Genomic DNA, 14,231 nt, shown 5'->3' with positions numbered 1-14,231 from the left:
TTCCAACTACATTCACCCTGACATTCTAGCTACATGCACCCCAACATTCTAACTACATGCACCCCAACATTCTAATTATATGCACCCTGACATTCTAGCTACACTCCCCCTGACAGTCTAATTATACTCACCCCAACATTCTAATTATACTCATCCTGACATTCTAACTACACTCACTCTGACGTTCTAGCTACACTCACCCCAACATTCTAACTATACTCACCCTAACATTCTAGCTACATGCACCCCAACATTCTAACTACAGTCACCCCAACATTCTAACCCTGCAGTTACAATTCTGAGAATTCACGCCAGGGAGATAGGCCAGTGTGAGAAGACTGCCACACGCTTTGCAAGAGCCCCTAAACTGGAGACTGCATGAACATCCATCCAAAGGAGACTCATTAAATGGACTCACACGCATGGAGAGGGAGGGCCTCGGGGCCTCGAGGCCTCGGCCGCATCCACCACAGAGAGCTGCGCGGCTGTTCAGGGGTCGTAATGAGCTGGCGTGGGAAGGTGAGTAGTAACCATGGGAGGAGCCAATCATTTTAAACACTTACTGCATCAAGCCCCGTAATGAGGCCCTGGTGGAGATCACTTCATTTAATTCTCCATAACATTAGACACTTTGTTCATATCCTCAAAGTACGGATGAGGACACTGAGGCGTCGATGGCAGAGTACTTTGCCTGTGGTCCTGTCGCGCCGGAAGAGGCAGTGTCCCGAACCCCCACGCTGCCGCGTTTCTCTGCCGGAACTCCACGACGCGCCGCGGGAGTGGTGGTTTGCTTTCTCCTCCAGATGCTCTGTGGCATTTGATTGTTTTCAATAGCTTGCATTCAGTAATCACAAGAGCAAAAGTGCCTTCCCCCGGGGAAGATAAAGGAAGAACAAAGGAAGAGGCACCTGACCTGCCACCACTTGGGGTCAGTAAAGCATCAGTGCCAAGGCCAGAGACTGTGTGTCCCGGGGGCCCCCGGGAAGCACCCGTGGGAATGGGGTTGCTTGTTATTCCACCACTGAGTGTGGAGACGTGAAAACAAGAAGTGACTGGGGGTAGCGAAGAGCTGGACCTGGCAGTACCCAGGGTCTCCCTGGGAAGGAGAACCATGGCCACTGCAGGGGTGCCGCCCCAAAGGCCCTTCTCCCGGGAGCTGAAAGAGGCCTGTGTGACCAGGGGAGTCCCAACCTTCCCTGGAAGCATCTCACCCTGGATTCCCTCTCCGAGAGACACTGCATCCCAGGCTCAGGCTGCATCAGGCAGCGCAGACTCAAAGGCCTTCAAAGTTTTACTACTAAAAGTTTTTACTTCTGAAAGGCTGGAGGATTCCCAACATCTGGTGGCCACCCCTGAAGGGAAAGCTGGGGGTGGAGTGAGGAAAGCTGGCATCCTCACCCCGACATCTCTGGGGCATCTCCGGAGAACCCAAGTCCACTGGAAGACCTACCCTCTCCCTGCCTTCCCTCCCGGGAAACTGCCTTCCCAGGAGCTGGTCTTGCTGCTGGCATGCTGGGCTTCTGGGCCTGCCTTCCTTCCTTCCATCCTTCCTTCCTTCCATCCATCCTTCCTTCCTTCCTCCCTCCCTCCCTCCCTCCCCCTCCCTCCCTCCCTCCCTCCCTCCCTCCCTCCCTCCCTCCCTCCCTCCCTTCCTTCCTTCCTTCCTTCCTTCCTTCCTTCCTTCCTTCCTTCCTTCCTTCTTTCCTCCCCATGTTCATCATTGCTAGCACTGAGTATTTTACTATGCAGGGAGCTCTCAGCAGAGATCATCTCATTTCCTTCTGTAACAGCCTTTTGACATCAGTTCAAGGGTCCAGGTTTTACAAATGGGAGGTGAAACCAAGCAAGGCTAAATAAATATCTTGTCCATGGTCCCCCAGCCTGTAAATAACAAACCTAGATTCACACTCAGGCCCGTCTGATTCCAAAATGTTGTGCCACCTGGCACTGGGGGGCAGCATCTCCCAGTGGTTAGTGGTCCAGGCCACCAAGCAGCTCTGCCACTTACTGGCTATGTTGTCTTGGGCAAGACTTCACTGCTCTGTGCCCAGGTTTCCTCACCTGTTGAAGGGGGAATAACCACATTGCTGCCTCCCTGGGGACGGGGGTGGGCATCAGCTCAATGGACATGTGTGTCCAGCACTGAGAACAGAGGTGGCTCCACACGATTGTTGATGGTGTTCACCAGTCAGATCTTTCGCACCGTTCGTCTGCCTCCACAAGCTGCGATGCACGTACTGGGGGTATCTGGGCGACACGAAGTTGAATAAATCGCAGTGCCTGCCATTGGGAGCTCATCGCCTAGGTCATTAGAATCACCTGGGACATCCAAGCCTGGCTTCTTTCACTCGGCATTATGTATTTGAGACTCATCCACGGTGTGGTATGGATTGGTCTTTGTCCTTTTTCATTGCCGAGCAGTACTCCCTTTGTGTGGGTGTACCACCATTTACCTATTTACCAGCTGAAAGATATTTGGATTATTTCCAGTTTGGGCAGTTATATAATGCCACTGTGAACTATAAGCATTCACATTCAAGTTTTGTATGAGCATATATTCTTTAAAAGATTTTATTTAGCCTGCAGGGGGAAGGTTGAGGTGCTTCTCTACCTGGGTGGGGGTGGGGGGCTGTGGGCGTTTGTTTGCCCAGGGGACTCCATGCTGAGACTGTCTCAGAGTCACAGGGAAAATGTGGAAAAATTTGCCGTTGCCATTGCCCAGACAGAGTGATTTATGCCTTTGTTCTTTTCTTAAGCTCCCAGTTTGGCTTCATAGTGTATCTCATGTGGGCTTTTATTCCTGAATCTTGGCCGAACGCCTTAAACTTAACCTATTGGCCTCAAGATAGGGGAGCCAGCAAGAATACTTGTGCCCTAAGCCTGCGGAAAGGCTCAGAAATTGGACATGCCAGTAGTAGGCAGTCGCATTGCCTGTCTACCTCCTCGTTACTGTAATAATCGGGTATGTGCTCCCATTTGGAGTCAACATGCTGAGTACCTGCTACTCAGTCCCATTCACACAATCACAGGTAACTATGCTAATAACCGACAGCAGAAGAAATATCAAGAAGAGGCTATTCCAGCATTAAGAGAGATTCCTATTAGTGAAGTAAACTAAATGTTCTTTTAAAAAATTTTTTAAATCATTTTCTTTATTTATTTTTAGACAGAGGAAAGGGGAGGGATAAAGAGATCAAAACATCAGTGTGTGATTGCCTCTCACATGCCCCCTACTGGGGACCTGGCTGGCAACGTAGTCATGTGCCCTGACTGGGAATTGAACTGGCGACCTTTTGGTTCGCAGGCCCGTGCTCAATCCACTGAGCTACACCAGCCAGGGCTCACATAATATTTTTTATTATAATTATTCCTCTTGTTAATACCTGGTATTGAAAAATGTCTCAAGAAAGATTTCATTTATGTATTTTTAGAGAGAGGGGGAGGGAGGGAGAGAGAGAGGCAGAGAAACATCCATGTGTGTGCAAGAGAAACTTCCATCAGTTGCCCCTCGCACACCCCTGCCTGGCCCTCCACCCCAGCATGTGCCCTGACCAGGGACCGCCTGGCCACTTTGGCGTGCAGGATGTGCCCGGCCCACTGAGCCACGCGGCCAGGGCGTGCACGTACATTTTCATTTCTCTGGGGTAGATGTCTAGTACTGGGCTACTAGGTCATATGGTAAGTGTATGATTAACTTTCTCAGAACTGCCAAGCTGTCTTCTGGGGCGGCTCTGCCATTTTACATTCAGATCAGCAACAAGGAACATTCCCGTTGCTCACGTCCTTGCCAGCAAATGAGTGGCTTATTAGTACATGGTTCTAATTTTAATTTTCTCTTGCCTCTCAGAAGATCTCTTTGTCTGCCTCAGTGGTGCCGGTATGTGTGGCATGCAGCAGGCTCCCGGTTGCAGGGACACTGACATTCTAGGGAGACTTCCCTTTCCCTGTCCTCCACTGGGCTCTTATTTTTCAAGCTCTCAGGGAGACTGAGCACCTCTCTCCTTTTGTCGCTATGGTTACGCCCAACCGGGCGGGTGGGGAGCACCCCAGCAGGCTTCCAACGCTCAGGTCCAGACCAGCACCGGAGTAAGTACATGCGAATGGAGGCCAGTTGGAAATTATGCTTCACTTTACAGAAACTGGCTTAAGTAAACTTTTCAGAAACACATCGACTTTTGTGGAGCAAGGCAATAAAGGCTGGTCTGACATTTTTTTTAACATTATTTTTAATATATTTAATTTTTTTCATTAAGAGACATCAGTCCCTGCCAAAACACATAGTTAAATTTAGTCTATGGTTTCATAAATATTTAGGCCCTAATTCAAACATGATGTAAGTCATTTTAAAATCTATTTGTTGAAAAATCATACTTGATGTTACATAATTAACTCAAAATAAATTAAACATTTTTATGTTACCTGTTAAATGGTAAAAAGATGGCTGTGTTTTTCTTGATTTATTATAAATATCAAGTGTAGTAATAAAACCTTCTTTAATACATAAAAGAGACACCACTGGCTTGAACATGGAGCAGAGCAAACGGCCCCCAGGGGCGCGGCCCCAGGACTTTTGTCACGCTCGCCCACACTGCCGCCACCAGGCCGAGACCCAGGACGTTCCCAGCACCTGGAGGGGCCCTTGTGCCCCCACAATATTGATTCTTGGTAAAAAATTAGAAAAGTACAAAGAGTAACCTGAAAAATCTCCCTCCCATCCTACCATCAGACAGCCGTTTTTTTCTCCCGAGTCATCAGCACTGTTTTCTTGTAGATACTTTATAAGGAAAGGAGGTAAGTACACACACACACCATGTGTTATGTTATATTTTGCATTTTCTCCCCTTTTTACACAAAAGGTAATTAACTATGCAATCGTTGTATACCTTACTTTTTTACTTAATACATCTTAAAACACTAGACTCATTTTAATAATTAGCAAATTAATATCTTTACAAAAAAGCTGCCTCTTAACAGAAAACTTGGCTTATAAAAAAATCCAAATTTTATTACCAAATGATTCTGTCTGCCTTACAGACTTCCGAGCGTCCTCAGGCCGCAAGTTCTGCCACGACATCAAAAGAGGCATTTCGGTCAGGAAAATGTCATTCATGTCAATCGCAACAGCCCACCCAGCTCAGCATTCTGGGAGATTCTGTTTTATTGGTATTATCTTCTCCTTTTATAGCTCTTAGCAATAACAAGATAATAACTCATGAGCTCTAAATGACAAGCATGAGAGACCAAAAAAGTGATTAAAATTTGGAACATAAATTGTAGCATTTCTCAAAGTCCCGAGTTACTGGAGTTAATTAGGTTGGGGTGAATAAAAAGGGAGAGAAGTATTTTGGACTTGCAGGTGGATTAAGCAGTTTTCCTGGGAAATGGGTCAGGAGAGTGAACTTCCCCAAAGGGAGGGCAGGACTGAGCTGTATGTTCCAGGAAGCAGGGAGAGGCCAGCGGGAGCAGGAAGGCTCCAAGGGTGATCCAAATCAAAGTCCTCGGGTGCATCGGCAAGGCCAAAGGGCATAAACAGGGCTTCAAACCAGAGACACTGCCAACCCACAGAGCTTCTGGGCTGAATGGAGTCAGGAACAAGTCTGGAGGCACCAGCTCATTGCCAAGAGTAAAGTCAAAGTTCACTGGTCTATGGGTGCATGTGTGGGGCATGCTGACTCAGCAAATGGACTTTGTACACCATCCATGTGGAGAATTGATGCACAATTAATGGCCCCTAATAGAATTATCCCTACCCCTGTGTCCTTGCCTCTTTGCAATGGACTTTGCTGTTTCTGCTGTCACATGGAGGAATCTATGTCGCCTCCTCTTGATATTGGGTCGGCTTTGTGACTTGCTTTGACTTATAGGATGCAGCAAAAGTGCAGTGTGACTTCTGAAGCTGGCCTCTCTTCTGGGATGATTCTATCATCCTGTAAAGAAGCCCAGCATGGAAGACCACAGGCAGAGAAAGACCTAGGCACCTCCACCAAGCTGCCGTGGCAGACTGCAGCCACAGAAATAAGACAGGCAGGGGAACCATGCAGCCAACTCACAGACCTGCGAGAAATAATAGATTGTTGTGTTAAGTCATTAAATTCGGGGATGGTTTGTTACACAGCAACGGGTAACTGATACATTTCTCTACCTTATAAATTACTGCCTGGTCTACAAAGGGTCCTTCATGTTAGGCAGACTCAGAACCGTGAGACCCAAAATTACAAATATCTCATGTGTTAATAATTATATTCTCCAAGAGGGGGAAAAGGTACAGAGAATAAGTAGCATAAATGGTAGGTAGAAAATAGACAGGGGGGGAGGTTGAGAATAGTATGGGAAACATAGAAGCGAAAGAACTTCCATGTATGACCCGTGGACGTGAACTAAAGGAAGGAATGTGGGTGGGAGGGGTGTGCAGGGTGGAGGGGAATCAAGGGGGGAAGTGGGACAACTGTAATAGCATGATCAATAAAATATATATTTAAAAAACGATATGCTCCAGAACCACTTCCTATGTACTAATTTAATTGTCATGACAATACAGTGAGGACGAGGAAGAGGGAGTGTGGCGCATTTCCCTTAAATGATTGAGGAAACTGAGGCACAGAAAGACATGGGGCTGCTCCCTACCTGCTCAGCAAGCCAGTCGGGACGCCATTAAGGTCTGACTCGTATCACCCCAAATTCGTATGCTGAAGCCCTAAGTCCTTACTGTGTTTGAAGAGAGGGCCCTTAAAGAGATAATTAAGGCTAAGTGAGGCCAGAGGACTTCTCTGGGAGGACGTTCCCGGATGAAAGGCCATGTGAGGGCAGAGCAAGAACATATCTGTTCGCAAGCCAAGGCGAGAGGCCTCGGGAGAAACCACACCTGTTCACACCTGCATTTCCAGGCTCCAGAACAATGAGAAAATAAGTTTTTGTTGATTAAGACACCCAGTGTCTGGTGTTTTGTCATGGGCAGCGAGCAAACACAGATGCAGATCTATCCCATTTAGGTCTTCTACTTCTTTAGAAGGAATTCTCTTAACACACTGAGACACATTTCTTGCATAACAAATTGGCAAAGAGTTTTGAAAGATAAACTTGGTAGTAGTAAGGATGTGGAGATACAGACTTTCTCAATCACCACTGGTGAGAGTTTAAACTGGCACAACTTTCTAGAGGGAATTGCTAGTAGAAAGCAAAGGTCTTAAAATGTACTTACCGTCATTTTTTTCATAACAGCAAAATACTGGAAATGACTTTGGCAGGTTGTAATTTCTACAGACGGAGGCACCACCATATCCTGTTTCACATGCTCTTCTTACAATGTGATGTCGGCACTCCTCCACCGAGAGGTGGCACCTATTCCCTCCCCTTGAACCTGGACAGACCTTTGTCATTGCCACAAGCAGGAGAAGCCAAGGCATGTGACTTCCAAGGCCAGCTTCCGCCTTGGCCTCCTGGATAACTCACGCCGTGAAATCCCGTCCAAGCAGCTCTGCGGAGAGATCCGTGGGTGCGGAACTGAGGCTCCAGCCCCCACGAGCCCCTGGACGGCCCTGCAGCCCCAGATGACTGCAGCCCATACAGACCCCAAGTGAGAGCTGCCCCGCCAACTCCCTCTCAAGTTTCTGACCAATGGAAACAAATAAATTTTTATTGTTGTTTTATGTCATTACATTCTAGGGTAATGTGTTACACAGCCATATATAATTAATACACAAGCTCTATGCCCATCAATAGGAAACTTTTTAAATATATTACAGTATGTAATATAATGAAACACTGTGCAGCTGTTTAAAAAAGTGAAGCTTTTTATGTGCTGACATGGAAAGTTCTCCAACAGAATTTGTTAAGTGGAAAACACCAAGTGCAGAGTAGTATATAGGGGGTTGGCTACCATGAAAAAGCGTGTGTATACACAGTCATTTATATGACCATATACATAGTTATGGAGAATATACACTATATATTATGTATATACAAAATGTCTCTGGGAAGAATTTAAGAGGTTGGCAATAGTGATTCCCTCTGGGGAGGGGATCAGAGGTGGAGAGATGCCTTTAAATTTTGAACCTTGGAGCCCTGGTTGGTGTAGCTCAGTGGATTGAGCACAGGCCTGCAAACAAGAGGATCGTGGTTCGATTCCCAGTCAGGGCACATCCCTGGGTTACAGGCCAGTTCCCAGCAGGGGACCCATGAGATGCAACCGTACATTGATATTTCTCTCCCTCTCTCCTTCCCTTCCCCTCTAAGGATAACTAATTTTTTTTTTTTAAAGAACGTAAGGTCATACAAAAAATAAGTAAAATACATTTTGAACCTTGGGAAATAAAGTTCAAAATTTTTGACTATTGCTTTCTCTTCAATTCAGATAGTTTACTCCTAGGCATGTGTACTCGGTAAGTACTCATGACAAAGGTTTAGCTATGCGAAGTTATGAGTTGTCACAGTACGATCTTCTCTGCAGAGTGAATTTGACCGTGTGAGTGCAGATGGGGGTGGTCAGGGACCAGTCTCCAACCTGCGCTCCCAAAGCTGGCACACTGCCTCCCCTGCATACAGGTTAAGGGCCAGCAAACCTCTGGGCTCGACTGTGTTCCCCGAAATTCATGTATTGACGTCCCTAGTCCCTCGGAATGTGACTGTACTCGGAGATAGAGCCTTTAGAGAGGTCATTAAGGTAAAAGGAGGTCCCTGGGGTGGGCCCTAATCCAGTGCGTCCTCGTAAGAAGAGGAGGTTCAGGCACAGACAGACACAGGGGAAGGGCCACAGCAAGGCAGAGGAGAGGAGCCTCAGAAGAACCAACCCTGCCACGACCTTGATCTCAGACTTCCAGCCTCCAGCCCTGTGAGACAATAAATGTCTGCTGTTTAAGCCGCCCAGACGGTGGCGCTCTGTTACGGCAGCCCAAGCAAACGAATACACCGAGTTTCCCAGAGATACACTTTCACACACAATTGAGAAAGCGTCCATTGTCCACAGCGAAGGCTGCTGTCTCCTGCGATGGCTCTGAAATGCCGAGCTGACGCTGATTGTGGGGCCTTTGGGTGCCCTCATCCCTGCCACCACCACACGCTGTCAGTCAGCATCCGGCCCCGCCCCGGAGGCAGAGCAGTGATCCCGTTACCCATCCAGCCTGAGGCTCAGCCGCGACTCCACAGGAGGTGCGGCCTCCGGCTCTGGGTTCAGACTGCAGCCTGGCCCTGAGGCCCCTGGCTGGTCCTTCCAGTCCCCTCTTTAGGGGCCATCTGGGACTCTGACACTCTTCTCAGAGGGGGCCCCGCCTGCCTCTTGGACCACCCCCATCTCTATCCCCAGAGCTTCTGGCTGCTCAACTTCACCCCACTCTGCCTTCAGACTCAAAAATGTTGCTGATCTGGAGGGCATTCCCTGTCTCCACAGCCCAGGACTGCCCTTTGTGGAGCTGGAAGGCCCTGGACATTCTCCCTCTCAGAGACCACCTCCCTCAAATACATTCAGATGAACCCACACGCCTCATCACATACAATTTACATAAACTATAGCCGTTGAGTCACAATTGTCTAGTCAACGTTGCGCAGACTTCGAACCGTTCGCCTTTACAACAGCACACTTTTCTACTGTTGGAGCTGCCCGCGGTGCCCACTCTGGCTCAGACGTTTCCACGGGGGTCTGAAAAGCTGGCTGACTCCAGGCACCGCAGCCGAGGACCCGGCTGTGGGTCCTCCCCAGGGCCCCTTCCAAGGAGGTCCGGTGTGCACTGGGCCTGCTGCCCCAAGGGGAGCCCACCAAGCACCCAGTGGCCAGTTGCGGTGCCCCAATTCCCCGTAAGTGCCAGAGCGGAGCCTGTGGCAGAACCATGCCCCCTCCAAACTTGCCCCCCCCCCCGCGCCAGGTCACACCTTCCTTTGCTTCTAGCAGATTTCCCACTAGGCCAGAGAAGCCCAGGGCTAGGAGGCCCTTCCTTACCCATCCCAGAATCCAAACCTCCTCTCCATTACAGAGATGAGGACACTGGCGTCCAGAGAAAGGAGGGTCCCCTTCAGGAGCACCCCGTGCGTTTTTGTGGAATTTGAATGCAAGACTCTGTATTAGACTTAGACTGATTTTGAGATTGCTCAGAAGGAACCCATGAGGCAGAGTGTTTCCACTCTTCTCTGACCATTGACACCACACACCCCCACCCCCGCCGTGTGCGTTGCGCCCCAGGCCAGAGGACTTCTTCTGGCCTCACTGTCTGTAACACCCCCTGCCCCGGGCCTTGGGGAGAGCTGGAAGTTTGCCCCAGGTGCTGAGTGGCCAGGGTTGCCAGATACAAAACAGGATGTCCAGTTAAATTTGAATTTCAGATAAACAATTTTTTTTAGTATAAGGATATCCTAAATGTTGCTTTCTGCAATTCAACTTTAACTGGGTGTCCTGTGTGTTTATTTCCGAACCCGGCCACCCTCCTGGTGTCCCCTGTCCCCTTCACCCTGCAGCTGCGAGGTTTCCTGCCACCTCATCAGCACATGAGTCACAGCTGTGGACCTCTAGGCAAATGTTTTGAACGGAACAGCAACGTGGCTTAGGGAAATCCCCCTACTGTCCCCATTCGCCTGTGTTGGCAACGCAGAAGCCCAAAAACATTGCCCGTGAGAGGAAAACAGAAGAGGCGAGGGGAGTTCCTAAGGCCTCGGAGTGGCTTTAGCCCCCGGGTCTCTGTCTCCCTGCCTCCCAGGGAAGTACAGCTGCTTTGAGATTGTGGGGATATCGAGACCAGACCTTCCCAACCCCCCCTCTGAGAGGCAGATATTCTCCCTTCCCTGCCTTTCTGAGAAAAAGCCTACCCAGAAGAAGGGGCTGGTGGGCTGCTGTGTGAGCAGGGCGGGGTGATGACCATGACTTCGTCGTGGCCCCATTTGTGGGGGTTAGAGGGGAAACCGCTGCCAGATGCTGGCTGGGCCGGGCGCCTGGTACACTGTAAGTGCTTACTGTCCTCGGCAACCGCTGCTACAGTGTGAGGACTTGCTCTTCACCAGCAAGCCGGTGGGTCTTCCTGAGAAGGCACGCTCTCAGTCCTCCGGGCTCCCCAAACTTGTCCTCGAGAAACTTCGGGCTTCCAAGTGGTCACATCCCCTGAAAGAGAATTTACATGAAGCCAGTGTCATCTGTCACTTCCTCGTTTGGCTTAGAGTTTCAGCCACCCAGCAGAGCCCTGAGGAGCAGGACTCAGAAGACATTGGCTTTGCGGGGTGAGGAAGCACCTTTCCCACCGGCATGTCTCTGAGAGCGAGGGGGCCACTGACGGGGTTGGTACGTCCCTGGGTGTGGGAAAGGGCCCGCAAAATGCACACGTCTCATTTCCTCTTCTGGAATATCCATGACAGGACTGAGCTTCGGTGGAAACTGAGGTGGGGAAGCCCCTGAAGTTGCAGTTTTCCCCTTAACACCTGGCTCTGCCAAAGGCCCTGGGGTTGGGACAGTCCAGCTTCTTAGAAAGAAACTGAAAGCCCTTAGGAGAAACGCCACCACTTCCCCTTCCTCGATAAGAGGAACTTGGAGTTGCCCTTACGGGAAAGTCTTGGTGGGGCTTCTCGGAAATAGCCACCGCTGCTCTACTGAGGAAAACCGCAGGCCGGAGGCCAGTCCTGGGGCCAGGGTGGTGGAGAACCAGCCATAGACAGAGAGCCGCGGCCTTCAGCTCAGCTCGCAGATGCAGACGGAACTGCGAAGCTGCCAACGTTTTCTCTTCAGCACCATGCGCCACCTCCCCTTTGGGAAGTCTTCATGCAGTCCGCTCCCTCTCGGCTGCCCGGGCGCCCTCCCTTCTCCTCCACCACTCCCTCACCTGGATGGTCCTTGTGTCCGTGGTCTACACCCCTTACTCTATTCGCTGTCCTCCAGCTCTCACCCATCCAGCCGCCACCCCTAGAGAGGCACTGACCCTCCAGCAGACACAGGGAGCTATGTTTTGGAACAGGCCCCATCCTCTGAGCTGTCTCGGATGACCTGGAGAGTTGGGAAGAGGGCATCTTCTGGCCACCCAGAGATGCCCAATGTGATGGTGACTGCCGCGTGCTTCATTTCTAGACTGGAGACAGGCTTGTTCCTCTCTGCAGACTTGGGGGTGGCTCTCCCCATCTCAGACATAACTATGGGCAGCTGATGCAGCAAGAGGAAATAATGCACAGGGACAAGTGACATGCAAGGTCAACCCCAGAAGGGGCCGAGACATTCCAGTCCCAAGCCTTAGAACGAGTGCGTCAGTATGGCATGCACTAGGATATGGCCGTGGCACTCCTCTGCTGAAAATCTTCCATGGCTCCCTGCTGCCTCCAGGGACCCTACTCTCTGGGTACAAGACCCTCTACAGCCAGTCCCAGCCCTCCTCTCCAGCTCCTCCTCTGGGCTTTGCTCTGGGGAGTCTCTGCCTCCTTCACCCAGCCATCTCTTGCTCACATGCTAAGACCCAATGGGGCATGGATTTGCTAGAGGGTCTTCCCTGCTCCCACTCCCAGTCCAGATGGGTTAAGGGCTGCCTCCGTGAGCTCACTGGGTGCATCCTTTACCAGGTGCATCTCTGACCCACATCACCTTGTGATTGCCTAGTGTCCTGACCATCACCGGCATTTAGGTCCCCAAGGGGCAGCGACTGTGGGCTTGACATATCTTAATGAACATTTGATGAGAGAATAAATGAATACATGAGTGGATTTAGTTCCATCTGCCTGGCCGTGTGACTGAGAGCCCCATGTGTCCACAGGCCCAGACATCCACGTGTGGATGTGTAGGCCCATGTGCAGTGGGTGGAGACACGTGCAAGGCTGCCGTGGTGTTCCTGAGATGTGTCTGTGGGTGCCTGCGTTTACCCATCAGCATCACTGACGATTTTGGACAGCAGGTGGCGCTGCATCCCTCCTCTGTGGAATTTGTCCATCCTGATGGACTGCTGTCATCACTGGACTGCCCGCCAGCACGCAGAGCCAGCTTCTGCCCACACAGGGACGGGGCTGCCTGGGTCTCCTAGGGAATCAGTCTGCTTTTCTGACTGAGCAGCCAGGGCGCTGACCCCGCAGCACCCAGACCTCGGTTCACCCCATGCCCATGGCACTCCATATGCCCACCCCCAACTGCAGGCCACAGGAGACTTTTGAAGTCTAGGCAGCTGTAAAGCACAGGAGTTAAAATAAAAGCATGTGCTCAGAGTTCCAGCTCTGCCTCTGACCAGCTGTGTGACCTTGGGCAAATCCCTCAACCTCTCTGAGCTCCTTTCTATGTCTATTAAATGGAGGTCTTGGCAATCTGTAAAAAGAAATAACCATGTCCAACATGGACTACACTAGGGCTGTACCCTAGGGCAGTGGTTCTCAAACTGTAGCCCTGGAGGGTTTATTAAAAGACAAATTGCTTGGCCCCACCTCCAGAATTTCAGATGCTGGGGGTGGAGGTCTGTGAATTTGCATTTCTACCGAGTTCCTGTGGTTCTGATGCTGCCAGTTCCAGGCCCACGCTGGGAGAACCACTGGTTATGGGATGCTCATGGTCATCAGGGGAGACACACAGGGTTTTACGCCCAGCACAAAAGAAGCAGGCTTCCCAGGAGAAGCAGTAATGGAAGCAGAGGCAGTGGCTGGTAAACACTGAGGGCTGCAGAGCCCCAAGGAGGGGGACCCCCACCCCCTGTGGCCTGAGGAGAAAAAGGGGCCTCAGCTCTCTCCCGCCAGAACTCTCAGCCCCGCCCCCTGGGCAGCCCTGCGGGAGGAGGTGAGCCCGGCCCAGTGCTGGCTGGCAGGGCACCAGGCCTGCCTCCCTCCACGTGGCCGCTGCCTTTCCCTGGAAGGGATGGGTCTCTGGTTTTCCTTTCTGGCTTGGCCTCTGCTGTGCTTCCTCAGCTTCTGAGAACTCACATTTACTTTCTCTTTCTTTTTTTAATCAAATTATCATAAGGGTAATGGGTACTCATCTTAAAGCATTAATACGGCACAGCAAATATAAAGAAGAAAATAAAAATAGCAACCCAAGAGTCAGCCCCTCAGAGGTAATCTCTGCCTGTTTCTTCTCCGTGCATGTGTCTCCTGCGAAATGACATGGTAGCGTGAGTGTTGTCCTTTGACGTTAAAACTCTGAGGACACACAGAGATTCAGGGGTAGTGTGACTACCTAAATGAAGGTCTTTTTCTTTTTATGTGTACTGATTTTAAAGATTTTATTTATTTATTTTTAGAGAGAGGGGAAGGGAGGGAGGAAGAGTGGGAGAGAAACATCAGTGTGTGGTTGCCTCTCACACACC

Source organism: Artibeus jamaicensis, unplaced genomic scaffold (genome assembly GCF_021234435.1).
Source record: "Artibeus jamaicensis isolate MK-2021 breed Jamaican fruit bat unplaced genomic scaffold, CSHL_Jam_final contig_1803, whole genome shotgun sequence".
NCBI lineage: Eukaryota > Metazoa > Chordata > Mammalia > Chiroptera > Phyllostomidae > Artibeus > Artibeus jamaicensis.
This window is presented reverse-complemented; position numbering follows the sequence as displayed.